Here is a 14,258-nt window from a genome sequence, read left to right as displayed (position 1 = left end):
TATTGGTGTCTTCTGTTTCTTGAACCTTTTGTCGATAGGAATGTTTTCTTCATATGTACTTTGTCCACATCCCTCATGATTTTAAGCGCCTCTCTTGAATCTCTGCTCTAAGTAGAGGATCCTTGTTTTTCCATTCTATCAACGTAAGTCTCTCACTCCTTTAATTATTCTTGTAAATCTCTTTTAAAGGCCTTCACATCCTTTCTAAAGTACTGTGCTTATAACTAGACACCATACTTTAGACGCCAAAACAATCTTATATAAAGATTTACCATAACATCCTTGCTTTTGTACTCTATGCTGCTATTAATAAGGTCTATTCATCTGTTACCTCCAGTAATCTGTGTTTCATATGGTCCAGGCTTATTTGTTCCTGCAACCCTTTTAAAACTGTATCTTTTATTTTATACTGTTTCTCCTCATTCTTCCTGGGGGAGCGGATGGGTTGGTCAGCTCAGTTGGTTAGATGACTAGTATGGGGTGCAATATAAAGCAAACAGCTTGGCTTTAAGAGATAATGGGAACTGCAGATGCTGGAGAATCCAAGATAATAAAGTGTGAAGCTGGATGAACACAGCAGGCCAAGCAGCATCTCAGGAGCACATTGATGAAGGGTCGAGGCCCGAAACGTCAGCTTTTGTGCTCCTGAGATGCTGCTTGGCCTGCTGTGTTCATCCAGCTTCACACTTTATTAGCTTGGGTTTAATCATTGTATCAGCTGCTGTTATTCATTCAGGCTTGTGAGAAAGGACCCCATCATCTTTTCCATCTCTCCTGGCTCTCTGAAAGGTCAAATATCCCTCAACGTTAAGTTCCCAATTTTTATCTCATTGTAACCATGTTTCTGTAATTGCTATGAGATCATATTCACTTATCTTGATTTGTGCCATCAATTTGTCTACCTTATTCTGAATGCTTAGTGCTTCGAGATACAAAGCCTTTGAGTTTGTTCACTTATCAAATTTCCCTATACTTTTATGGTTCCTTGGTACAATACGACATTAGTACATTCTGTCCCTTCCTTTTGTTTTCTGGTAACAACTACAGCTGTCGCTAACCTGCAATCCTACCTTCTCCTTTACTCTTGATTTTCTAATTTTCCATGCAACTGAACCTAGCCCTCAGAAAGCTGTCTGTCAAATGCAGCAACTTTGGGACTGAGGGTGTTGAATTTTCCTGGATCTTAGACATCGAAGATACTAAAACTCATAGATATGCTGAATATAGGAAAGACTCTGAAGCTGACAATAAAGCTGTCAGGATCTAGGTTCAGTTGACAGTAGATAGGCTTCCTGTGGGCCCAGAACCCTACCACATCAGATCAATTGAGTTGCAAATGTAGGAGTAATCCCAAGGGCCAGGTCGCCTGGCCCAGGCAATGCCACCGGTAGTGGTAGTGACCCTGAGGCTGGTGGAGCCATATTGCATTCCCTAGCAGCATTCGCATATTCCCATTACCCTCAACATCAGCCACTCTCTGACCCTGGAGAAGAACCAAAGCCAAGGAAAGCCCAAGGAAGTGATCTTTCTGGTTGCCCTCTTAATTTGTTAATTCCAGATATTTTTATTGAGTTCAAATTCTACCATCCACCATAGCAGGATTTGAACCTGGGTCCCCAGAACGTAAGGTGGGTCTCTGGATTAACAGTCCTGTGATAATACCACTATACCGTATCCTCCTCTGTTTTAAGAAGGATATTATTAATCTGGAAAGGGTTCAGAAGAGATTTACCAGGATGTTGCTGGGAATGGAGGATTGAAGTTATGCAGAAAGGCTGGATAGGCTGAGATTGTTTTTCATCGGAGCGTAGGAGGTTGAGGGGTGAACTTGAGGTTTAAAAATCATGAGTGGTACAGATAAGGTGAATGGTAGGTGTCCTTTCTCGAGAGTAGGGGATTTCACATCCAGGGGACACATTTTTAAGGTGAGAGTAGACGACTTAAAAAAGACACATGGCAATTTTGTTACACAGAGTGGTTTGAACTTCCACAGGAAGTAATGGATGTAAGTGGTGGATCAGAAACTCAACTGGACTCACCACATAAACACAATGGCTACAAGAGCAGGTCAGAAGCTAGGAATGCTGCTGCAAGAAACTCACCTCCTGACTCCTCAAAGCCAGTTCACTATCAACAAGGCACAAGTCAGGACAGTGGTAGAATACTCCCCAGTTGCCTGGATGAATGCAGCGCCAACAACACTCTAGAAGCTTGACACCATCCAGGACAAAGCAACCCGCTTGATTGGCACAACATACACAAGCATCTACTCCCTCCAGAACAAACACTCAGTAGCAGCAGTGTGTACTATCTAAGATACACTGCAGAAATTTACCAAAGATGCTCGGACAACACCTTTCAATCCCATGACCACTCCCATCTAAACGGACAAGGGCAGCAGATACATGGGAACACCACCACCTTCAAGTTCCCTCCAAGCCACTCACCATCCTGACTTGGAAATATAATGCCGTTCCTTCACCGTCACTGGGTCATAATCCTAGAATTCCCTCCCTAATGGCATTGTGGGTCAACCCACAGTAGACGGACTGCAATGGTTTAAGAAGGCAGTTCAACATCATCTTCTCCAGGGCAATAAATGCTGGCCCATTTAAAAGATCAGCAGGGGTGAGGTAGAGGGCATGGGAGAGGGACAGGTCAGCAGGAGTAGTGCAGGGCAGTGGGGGATGAGCACAGTGCCAGGGCACAGGGCAGTTGGGGGGAGGAAGCAGAGGGGGTAGGGAAGAGGGCTGGAGGTTGTAGGGTTGGGATAGATGGCTGGGAGGATAAGCACAGTGGGCTGTGAGGCAGGAGGCAGGGCATGGCAGGCCAGATGGCTGTAGGGGGAAGAGGGCAGTGTGGGATGGGCAGAAGCAGCAAAGGGCAGTTGGAGAGGGGCAGAGGGTAGGAGGGCAAGGGGCTTTGGGATCAGGGCATAGACTGGGTGGGGCAGTGAGGGAGGGGCAGTGGTGGTTAGTCAGAGGACTGGGTGGGGCAGACTGCATTGGGATGGGGCAGAGGGCTTAGTGTGTCAAAGGGCAGTGGGGTGGGGCAGAAGGTTGTGAGGGGCAGAGGGCTGCGTGCGCAGATGGCTGGGTGGGGCAAGGGCTGGGATGGGGCAGTGAGGATGGGAAAGAGGGCTGGGTGGGGCAGCGGGGATGAGGATGAGGGCAGTGAGGATGGGGGCGGGGCAGAGCCGGTCCCCATGTCGTGGGGGGTGGGCAGCGGGGGCCCCTCCCCTCGCGCGCTCGAAGCCCGCCTTTCGGTTGGAATATTCCTGTCAGAAGTTGGATGGCAGTTGGTGAAAGTATTCACTGCGGCCTTTACTCTACTTTTTAAAAATATATATATATATATGTCCATAAATGTGGCTCGAAGTAAACGCGTGTGAAGACCCCAGTCCCCGACTGAAGGGTTGTTGTGGAGGGGGAAGTTCTCCCCATTTCCTCGGGGACAATGTGAAGTAATTTATGTGGGAGTGACCGGGACGGTTGGAGATTTATTTACCGCTGATGATGGAAATGGAAAAGTTGGAGGCAGATGGCGAGAGGATGGAGAACCGGTGCGTGAAGCACCACTGAGAAAAACCGGGGGGTGAAGACATTAAAACCAAAGTGAGTGAAGTATCCTACAAACAAAATGACTCATCGTGTGGACTTTCCAGCCGCTTATTTTTTAAAAATATTTTTTCTCTCTCTCCCTCCGCTTTTAGTATATTAATAACGACCGAACGATGACCTCAAGAGTGTGTTTTAAAGCCGGGGTATGTCTTCCTTAAAGGGACCCCGAGGGGTAGTTCTTTTGAGGGATTGTGGCACAGCTCCTTAAAGGGACCGTTTGGATTGTTTCGCGGGATCTTGTGGCACAGTGGTAGCATCCCTACCTCCGAGCCAGGATACCCCTGTTCTAGAGGTGTGTGATAATGCCTTGATCAGAGACAAAAAAACTCTCAATGGATGGCTCCTGAAGGAGCCAAGTACCTAAATACACCACGAAGTATTCCTTATAGGGACCCGTGAAATATCTCCCTAAATGGACCAGTAGTTTTTTTTGTAAGAACACCTATGGGACGCTCCTTTTAAAAGGTACCTGTATAATTGTTACCTCCAAGGGTTTCATTAAACGGAGTGTGAAATACTCTTTACAAGGGACCTTTGGAATATCTCCCAAAATGGACCAAATCTCCCAAATCACTTTTAAAGGGCACCAGTGGAATATGTCACTAATTGGTGCTTTAGCTTTTTTTTTAAAAGGCACCTATGGGACTCTCCATCAAAGGAACCTGTAGAATGACTTGTTAAATAGAACATGAAGCACTCCCTAAAAGGGACCTGTGGAATATGTCACTAAATTTACCCATAGGTTTTTAAAGCAGGTTTGTAGAACACTTCTTAAAGGGAACCTGTAGGATAGTTCCTCAGAGGGATCACAGAGTAGCTCCTGCAAGGGATTCCTAGAATAATACTTTAAATGGTACTCTAATGGGGGCCATAGTACTGAGCTTTAATGAAGCTGTCATGATCCTCTTTAAAAAATAATGTGAAATTGTTTACCATCAAAACGTTGATCCATAAATTCTTTTTCTAACTTTTTGCAAAACTGTGATCTGGTGCTGTTAAGATAAAAGGCAACAGAATTTTGTTGTGAACTTGATTCCATGTTGGACACAGGTATGCTTTTTCAGACCTTTCAAAGGCAGTGCTAACTTTTGTAATTCAAATAATGAACTTGAAAATCTTTCCCCAAACAAACAAGGCAATTGATTATTTTTTGTTTGGTATTATCAATAATTCTGCTTGGTTAATGTAGAATTCTCTGGTGGTAGCTAATGTTTGATATCATCAGGCTTAAAATAAGGTCATTCCTTAAAGTCATTCCTTGTTTGTTATGGTATGCTGGCTTCAGAACCCTCTCTGATGAAGGGTCCAGGCTCGAAACATCAGCTTTTGTGCTCCTGAGATGCTGCTTGGCCTGCTGTGTTCATCCAGCTTCACACTTTGTTATCTTGGATTCTCCAGCATCTGCAGTCCCCATTCTGTCTGATAATGAAATATATTATCTTGCTGAGTGTGTGTCTGGAGCACAGCCATCTGCTAAGAAAAGCTGGTGTGTGTTTTGTGTAAGAATTTATGATATTTTGAGTAAATGCTTAATACAACATATTGCACATTAATAAGGTGGACATAAGCGATATCAAACAAAAATACATGTTTATGTGGTGAAGAGCTTAGACAGCCCTCTAGATTGAACATTACTAAATGATAGTGCTGACACGTAGCCTAGACAAATGTCTCTGAGTAGTTAACCTTCCCTGTAGTGTGAAAAACCATTTTGAACAATGGGATAAGATTAATGATTAATCCTAAAGTGAAAGCGGACCTGGGTAGCAGCAACCATGATGATAAAGGGAGTTATTTTCACCAGTGTTTTGGCATTCACGCCTTGTCTGCAAACCTCATTCAGTTATAAATGCGAGTTATCATGGCAAAATGTGAACTGAACTTTGCTCAAATTGTTTGGGAATATGCCATGCACCCTGGCACTATCTTTGATTAAGAAACCGAAAGAACTGCGGATGCTGTAAATCGGGAACAAAAACAAAGTTGCTGGAAAAACTCAGCAGGTCTGGCAGCATCTGTGGAGGAGGAAAAAAAGAGTTAACGTTTCGGGTCCGGTGACCCCTCCTCAGAACTGTTCTGAGGAAGGGTCACCGGACCAGAAACGTTAACTTTTTTTTCCTCCTCCACTAACATTGATTACTTTTTTTTGTGAATATGTGTTATGATCAACGTTGGTAATACGAGGCAAATCAGATCCTAGAGTGAAACCTGACTTGCCAGGTTATAACAAGGTATACAGCTGAATGAACACAACAGGCCAAGCAGCATCAGAGGAGCAGGAAGGCTGACGTTTCGGGCTTAAACCCTTCTTCAGAAATGGGGGAGGGAGAGTGGGGAGGGAGTTCTGAAATAAATGGGGGGGGGAGGCGGATAGAAGATGGATAGAGGAGAAGATAGGTGGAGAGGAGACAGTCCAGTCAAAGAGGTGGGGATGGAGCCAGTAAATGTGAGTGTAGGTGGGGAGTTAAGGAGGGGATAGATCAGCCCAGGACGGACGGACAGATCAAGGGGACAGGATGAGGTTAGTAGGTAGGAGATGGGGGTGGAGCTTGAGGTGGGAGGAAGGACAGGTTAGGGAGGCGGGGACGGACTGGGCTCGTTTTGGGATGTGGCAGGGGGAGGGGAGATTTTGAAGCTTGTGAAGTCCACATTGATACCATTGGGCTGCAGGGTTCCCAAGCGGAATATGAGTTGCTGTTCCTGCGAACTTCGGGTAGCATCAATGTGGCGCTGCAGGATCCTGAAGATGGTCATGTCGTCTGAGGACTGGGAGGGGAGTTGAAATGGCTTGCGACTGGGAGGTGCAGTTGTCTAGTGCGAACTGAGCCTAGGTGTTAAGACCATAAGACCATAAGACACAGGAGTGGAAGTAAGGCCATTCGGCCCATCAAGTCCACTCTGCCATTTAAATCATGGCTGATGGGCATTACAACTCCACTTCCCTGCACCCTCCCCGTAGCCCTTGATTCCTTGTGAGATCAAGAATTTGTCGATCTCTGCCTTGATGGCATCTAACGTCCTGGCCTCCACTGCACTCCGTGGCAATGAATTCCATAAGCCCACCACTCTCTGGCTGAAGAAATGTCGTCTCATTTCCATTTTAAATTTATCCCCTCTAATTTTAAGGCTCCCCGCCTAACGGAAACAACTTCCTAGTGTCCACCCCTTCTAAGCCATTCATTATCTTCTAAGTTTCTATTAGATCTCCCCTCAACCTTGTAAACCTTAATGACTACATTCCCAGGATTCTTATCCAATCATCATACGTTAAACCTACCATTCCAGGGATCATCCGTGTGAATCTCCGCTGGACATGCTGCAGCGCCAGTACGTCCTTCCTGAGGTGTGGGGCCCAAAATTGGACATAGTATTCCAAATGGGGCCTAACCAGAGCCTTACAAAGTCTCAGAAGCATGTCGCTGCTTTTATATTCTAACCCGCTTGAGATAAACGGCAACATTACATTTGCTTTCTCAATCACGGATTCTACCTGCAAGTTAATTTTTAGAGAATCCTGGACCAACACTCCCAGAACCCTTTGTACTTCTGCTTTACCAATTTTCTCACCATTTAGAAAATAGTCCATGCCTGTATTCTTTTTTCCAAAGTGCAAAACCTCACATTTACTCACATTGAATTTCATCAGCCATTTCCTGGACCACTCTCCTAAACTGTCTAAATCTTTCTGCAGCTTCCCCACCTCTTCAGTACTAACTGCCTGTCCACCTATCTTCGAATCATCGGCAAACTTCGCTAGAATGCCCCCAGTCCCTTCATCCAGATCATTAATATATAAAGTGAACAGCTGCGGCCCCAACACTGAACCCTGTGGGACACCACGCGCCACCAGTTGCCATTTGGAAAAAGAGCCTTTTAACCCAACTCTCTGCCTTCTGTCAGACAGCCAATCCTCAATCCAAGCCAGTAGCTCACCTCGAACACCATGGGCCCTCGCCTTGCTCAGCAGCCTCCTGTGAGGCACCGTATCAAAGGCCTTATGCAAGTCTAGATAGTTAACATCTACTGGGTTTCCCAGGTCTAACATAGAACATAGAACATAGAACAGTACAGCACAGAACAGGCCCTTCAGCCCACAATGTTGTGCCGACCATTGATCCTCATCTATGCACCCTCAAAATTCTGTGACCATATACATGTCCAGCAGTCTCTTAAATTACCCCAATGACCTTGCTTCCACAACTGCTGCTGGCAACGCATTCCATGCTCTCACAACTCTCTGCATAAAGAACCTGCCTCTGACATCCCCTCTATACTTTCCACCAACCAGCTTAAAACTATGACCCCTCGTGCTAGCCATTTCTGCCCTGGGAAAACATACTTGTTGCCTCTTCGAAGAATTCTAACAGGTTTGTCAGGCACGACCTCCCCTTACTAAATCCATGCTGACTTGTTCTAATCTGACTCTGCACTTACAAGAATTTAGAAATCTCATCCTTGACAATGGATTCTAGAATTTTACCAACTACTGAGGTTAGGCTAATCGGCCTACAATTTTCCATCTTTTGCCTTGATCCCTTCTTAAAGAAGGGGGTTAGAACAGCGATTTTTTTTTTTTTTCCAATCATCTGGGACTTTCCCAGACTCCAGTGACTTTTGAAAGATCACAACCAAAGCCTCTGCTATTTCCTCAGTCACCTCCCTCAGAACTATAGGATGTTGCCCATCGGGGCCAGGAGATTTATCAATTTTTAGACCTTTTAGCTTTTCTAGCACTTTCTCTTTTGTAATGCCTACCATACTCAACTCTGCTCCCTGACTCTCCCTAATTGTTGGCATACTACTCATGTCTTCCACTGTGAAGTACTTCTTCACAGATGCAAAGTACTTATTAAGTTCTTCAGCTATTTCCTTATCTCTCATCTTGAGCCTTCCAGCATCAATTTGGAGCAGCCCCATATCTACTTTTGCATCTCGTTTGTTTCTTATGTACTGAAAGAAGCTTTTACTATCATTTCTAATATTACTAGCTAGCCTACCTTCATATTTGATCCTCTCTTTCCCTATTGCTGTTTTTGTTATCCTCTGTTTGTTTTTGTAGCCTTCCCAATCTTCTGATTTCCCAGTGCTCTTGGCCACTTTATAGGTGTCTCTTTTTCTTTGATATATTTCCTGACTTCCTTTGTCAGCCATGGCTGTCTAATCCCACCCCAGATAATCTTCCTTTTCTTTCGGATGAACCTCTGTACTGTGCCCTCAATTACACCCAGAAACTCCTGCCATTGTTGCTGTACAGTCTTCCCCTTGCTCAGCAGCCTCCTGTGAGGCACCGTATTCCATAGTATTCCAAATGGGGCCTAACCAGAGCCTTATAAAGTCTCAGAAGCACGTCGCTGCTTTTATATTCCAACCCTGCTTCAACCTTGTAAACCCTGGCTCTGCTTCCAGTTGATTTTTGTCAATTCCTCTCCCATGCCCCTGTGATTACCTTTATTAACTGTAATACCATTACATCCGATTGTGCCTTCTCTCTTTCAAACTGCAGACTGAACTCTGCCATATATAATGATTGCTGCCTCCTAAGTGTTCCCTTACTTTAAGGTCTTTTATAAAGTCTAGCTCATTACGTAGCACTAAATCCAGAATAGTATGCTCCCTTGTGGGCTCCATCACAAGCTGTTCCAAAAAGCCATGCTGCAAACATTCCATTCCCTTTCTTTGGATTCACCAGCAACATTATTCATCCAGTCCACCTGCATATTGAAGTTCCCCATGATCACCGTGACCTTGCCTTTCTGACATGCCCTATCTACTTCCCGGTGCATCTTGCATCCCTGGTCCTGATCACTGTTAGGAGGTCTGTACATGACTCCCATTAGTTTTTTTGCCTTTGTGGTTCCTCAATTCCACCCACACAGACTCCACATCTTCTGACCCTCTGTCATTCAGTGCTATAGATTTAATTCCATTCTTAACTAACAAGGCAACCCCACCCCCTCTGCCCACCTCTCTGTCTTTTCGATATGTTGTGAATCCTTGGATGTTTAGCTGTCAGTCCTGAACTCCTTGCAACCATGTCTCTGTGATGCCTACCACGTCATAATCATTCAAGAGGATTTGTGCTGTTAATTCATCTACTTTGTTGCAAATACTATGAGCATTTAGATGAAGTGCCTTAATGCTAACTTTCTTATTATTAGAGAGATTGGAAATCCTCAGATGTCTTAAGCTATCCTTCCTTTTTGCCGTATTCCTAGTTCTGCAAAGCGGTCCCGAAGCCTCTGCTTGGTTTCCCCAATTTAGAGGAGGCCACAACGGGAACAGCGGATGCAGTATACCACATTGGTAGATGTGCAGGTGAACATCTGATTGATGTGGAAAGTTTTCTTGTGGCCTGAGATGGGGGTGAGGTGGGGTGCGGGAGGTGTAGGGGCAGGTGTAGCACTTCCTGCGGCTGCAGGGAAAAGTGCCGGGTGGGGTGGAGCTGGAGTGGAGTGTGTAGTGGACAAGGGAGTCACGGAGAGAGTGGTCCCTCTGGAAGGCAGAAAGGTTGGGGAGGGAAAAATGTCTTTGGGGTCAAATTGCAGATGGCGGAAGTGTCGGAGGATGATGCGTTGGATCCGGAGATTGGTGGGGTGGCATGTGAGGAGGAGGGGAATTCTGTTTTGGTTTTTCTTTGCAGGAATGGGGTGTGAAGTTTGAGTTGTGGGAAGTGCAGGAGATACAGTCGAGGGCGTTCTCGACCACTGCGGGGTGGGAGGGGGGAGTGTTGTGGTCCTTGAAAAACGAGGACATCCGAGATGTATGGGAATGGAATGCCTCATCCTGGGAGCAGATGCTGCGGAGGTGGAGGAATTGGGAATGGGGCTTTTCTGCAGGAAAGTGTGTGGGAGGTGGTGTATTCTAGGTAGCTGTGGGAGGTGGTGGGCTTGAAATGGATATTGGTTTCTGGAGATGGAGACTGAGAGGCCCAGGAAGGAGAGGGTAGTATTAGAGATGGTCCAGGTGAACTTAAGGTTGCGGTGGAAGGTGTTGGTGAAGTGGATGAACTATTTGAGCTCCTTGTGGGAGCACGAGGTGGTGCCGATACACTCATCAATGTAATGGAGGAAGAGGTGGGCTTGTTGTCTCAGATTCTTAAGCATCTGCAGTTCCTACTATCTCTTGCCAGGCTATAACGTTTACTTTTCTTTTTGAGTCTCATGGAGGTCAAAAGGATTGATGTTCTCCCTTAAATTATATGTAAATTGTGGGTCCGAGATTATTTTGAGTTAAAGTGAGGGTTTGAAAGTAGAGCTAGCAAATGTGAATTGGCAGTTTAGATTAAGGGAGAGGTCAGTAGAGGTACATTGGCAAACATTTAAGAAAATAATCCAGAAAATGCAAAATAGATACAGTCCTTTAAATTAAAAAAAAATTCCAAGGAGTTGATCTGCTGCCTGTGGTTAACTTAAAAAAAGTCAAAGAAAATGCACATAATGGTGCAATGATAGATGCCAGGGCAGGGTTGGACACAGTATTAGGAACAGCAAACAATCACAAAATGATAATGAGGGAAAAATTAGAGTAGAAGACAAGGTTAGCCAAAGTTATAAAAATGGATAAGAAAAATTTCTTCAGCTATTTCAAAAGAAAAATATTATGAAAGTAAGTGGTAAGGTGAGAGTAAAACTCATTTACATCAAGGCTGCATTTGACTGGGTCTCGTATCAAGGAGCCACAGTGGGCAGCATGGTGGCTCAGTGGTTAGCATTGCAGCCTCACAGCGCCAGGAACCCGGGTTCAATTCTATTCTCGGGTGACTGTCTCTGTGGAGTTTGCACATTCTCCCCATGCCTGTGTAGGTTTCCTCCCACAGTCCAGAGATGTGCAGGCTAGGTGGATTGGCTATGTTAAATTTCCCATAGTGTTCATGGATGTGTAGATTAGAGGATGGGTCTGGGTGGGATGCTCTGAAGGTCAGTGTGAAATTGTTGGGCCGAATGGCCTGCTTCTACACTGTAGGGATTCTATGAATGTCTGAGCCCTTGCAAAGCTGGAATCAATGGTATTAGGGGCAAACTCTCTAGTGGTTGGAGTCAGATCTAACACATAGGAAGATGGTTGTGGTTATTGGAGGTCAGTCATCTCAGCTGCAGGAAGTCTCTGCAGGAGTTCCTGGGGGTAGAATCCTTGGCTCAACCATCTTCAGCTGCTTTCTCAATGACCTTCACTCCATCATAAAGTCAGAAGTGGGGATTTTAGCAGATGATTGCACAACATTCTGCATCACTCTTGACTCCTCAGATACTGAAGCAGTCCATGTTCAAATGCAACAAGATCTGAACAATATCCAGGTTTGAGCTGACAAGTGGCAAGGAACATTTGCGCCACACAAATGCCAGGCTATGGCCATCGTGATCAAGAGATAATCTAGCCACCACCCCTTGATATTCAATAGCATTACCATCACTGAAACTCCAACTATCGATATCCTGGGGGTTACCATTGAACAGATGATCAACTGGACTCCCCACGTAAACATAGTAGCTACAGCAGCAGGTCAGAAGCTAGGAATAGTGCAGTGAGTAACTCACCACCTGACTCCTCAAAGCATGTCCACATCTACAAGGCACAAGTCAGGAGTGTGATGGGATACTCCTCACTTGCCTGGATGGGTGCAGCCTCAATAGCACTACATCCACAAGCATTCATTCCCTCCACCACCACCACTCAGTACACACTACTGCAGTGCATCTTGTAGATGGTAGCAGAAAATCACTGAGGATCTTCAGACAGCAGCTTCCAAACCCACGACCTCTTCCACTGAGAAGGATAATGGGGAGCAGATGCATGGGAGCATCACCACCATCCTGACTTGGAACTAAATCCCCGTTCCAGCATTTTGACCCAGCAACAGTGAAGGAATTCCCTCCCTAATGGCATTGTAGGTCAACTGGCAGCAGGTGGACGAGAACAGTTCAAGAATTGCCACCTCAAGGGCAGCTAGGGACGGGCAGTAACTGCTGGCCAGCCAGTAATGCCCATGTCCCACAAATGAACAAAATAAAAGAAAGGGAGCATCTGGGGAATTAATAATGGAAGATAAGGAGATAGCAGGCAAATTGATTAGATGTTTTGCGTTTGTCTTCACTAGAGAAGATGCAAGTATATTCCCAAAATGGCTGTAAATCAGCAATTGGAGGGAGGAACTCAAGAAAATTACATTTACCAGGGAATGCTGCAGAGTACATTGTTGGAACTGAGTTGACAAGACCTGTGTTTCAGATAGATTTCATCCTAGGGTCTTAACCAAAAGTAGCTAGTGAGATCTTCAACAAAGTGTGGAGCTGGATAAACACAGTAGGCCAAGCAGCATCTTAGGAGCAGGATAGCTGATGTTTCGGGCCTATTTCTGATGACCTGAGACGGCTGACCTCTAACAACCACAACCGTTTTCCTGTTTTCTGGGTATGACTTCATCCAGTGGAGAGGTTACCCCCAATGCCCATTGATCCCGGTTTTACTAGGGCTCCTTGATGCTACGTGTGGTCAAATGCAGCCTTGATGTCAAGGGCTGTCACTCTCACATCACCTCTGCAATTTTGCTGTTTTGTCCATCTTTGAGACAAGCCTGTAATGAGGTCACAAGCTGAGTGGCCCTGGCAGAACCCAATATGGGCATCAGTGAGCAGGCTATTGCTGCGCACATACCACATGATAGCACTGATGACACTTCTCATCATTTTACTTACGATCAAGGGTAAACTGATGGGACCGGGTCAGATTTGTCCGTTTTTGTGTGCAGGACATATCTGGGCAATTTGCCAGCAGATGCCAGTGTTGTAACTACACTGGAAGAACTTGGGGAGGGGCATACTGGTAGAGCCGTAATATTGTCAGGGCCCACAGCCTTTGCAGTGTTCAGTGCCTCCAACAATTTCATGATATCATGTGGAGTGAATTGAACTGGCTGACTGTCAATATCTGTGAAGCTGGAGACCATGGAGGAGGTTAAGATGGATCATGCACTCAGTTCTTTTAGCTGAAGTTTCCACGAATACTTGAACCTAATCTTTTGCTCTAATGTACTGGGCTATTCCATCCTTGAGGATGGGGATACTTGTGGATCCTCGTAATCACCTGTGCATTGATGTGTTTAATTATCCTCCGTCAGGCACGACTGGATGCGGCAGGACTGTAGTTAAAGGAGAATCAGTGGATATATAGTACTTAGATTATCAGGAGGCATTTGATAAAGTGCCACATTAAAGGTACTGGGGAAAACATAAGATCAAGATGTTGGGGATAATATATTCGCACGGATAGGAGATTGGCTGATTAACAGGAAGCAAAGGGTAGGTAATAAATAGATCCTTTTCAGGGCAGGATATCATGAGGGATCAGTGCTGAACCCTCAAGTCATTACAATTTGTTCAAATGATTAGGATGAAAGGACTGAAGATGTCGTAGTCAAATTTGCGAATGATGCAAAAGATAGATAGGAAAGTGAGTTGTGAAGAAGACATAAGCCTACGAAGGGATATAGATAGGCGGCACGGTGGCTTAGTGGTTAGCACTGCTGCCTCATGGGCCAGGGACTTGAGTTTGATTCCACCGTTAGGCAACTGTCCGTGTGGAGTTTGCATGTACTCCCTATGTCTGTGTGGGTTTCTGCTGTGTGCTCCCATTTCCTCCGAT

The 14,258-nt window shown here is 45.3% G+C and overlaps 1 protein-coding gene across 1 annotated transcript in view; it reads left to right on the top strand.

Annotated features, from left to right (window-relative positions):
- The first annotated feature begins 3,283 nt into the window (after window positions 1-3,283).
- Window positions 3,284-14,258, top strand: part of gjc2 (gap junction protein gamma 2) — a 191,929-nt gene continuing 180,954 nt past the window's right edge. The window contains exon 1 of the mRNA XM_048563395.2: window positions 3,284-3,614. The gene's annotated coding sequence lies outside the window, so the exon portion shown is untranslated. The remainder of the gene's footprint in view (window positions 3,615-14,258) is intronic.

Source organism: Stegostoma tigrinum, chromosome 2 (genome assembly GCF_030684315.1).
Source record: "Stegostoma tigrinum isolate sSteTig4 chromosome 2, sSteTig4.hap1, whole genome shotgun sequence".
Taxonomy (NCBI): domain Eukaryota; kingdom Metazoa; phylum Chordata; class Chondrichthyes; order Orectolobiformes; family Stegostomatidae; genus Stegostoma; species Stegostoma tigrinum.
This window is presented reverse-complemented; position numbering and strand designations above follow the sequence as displayed.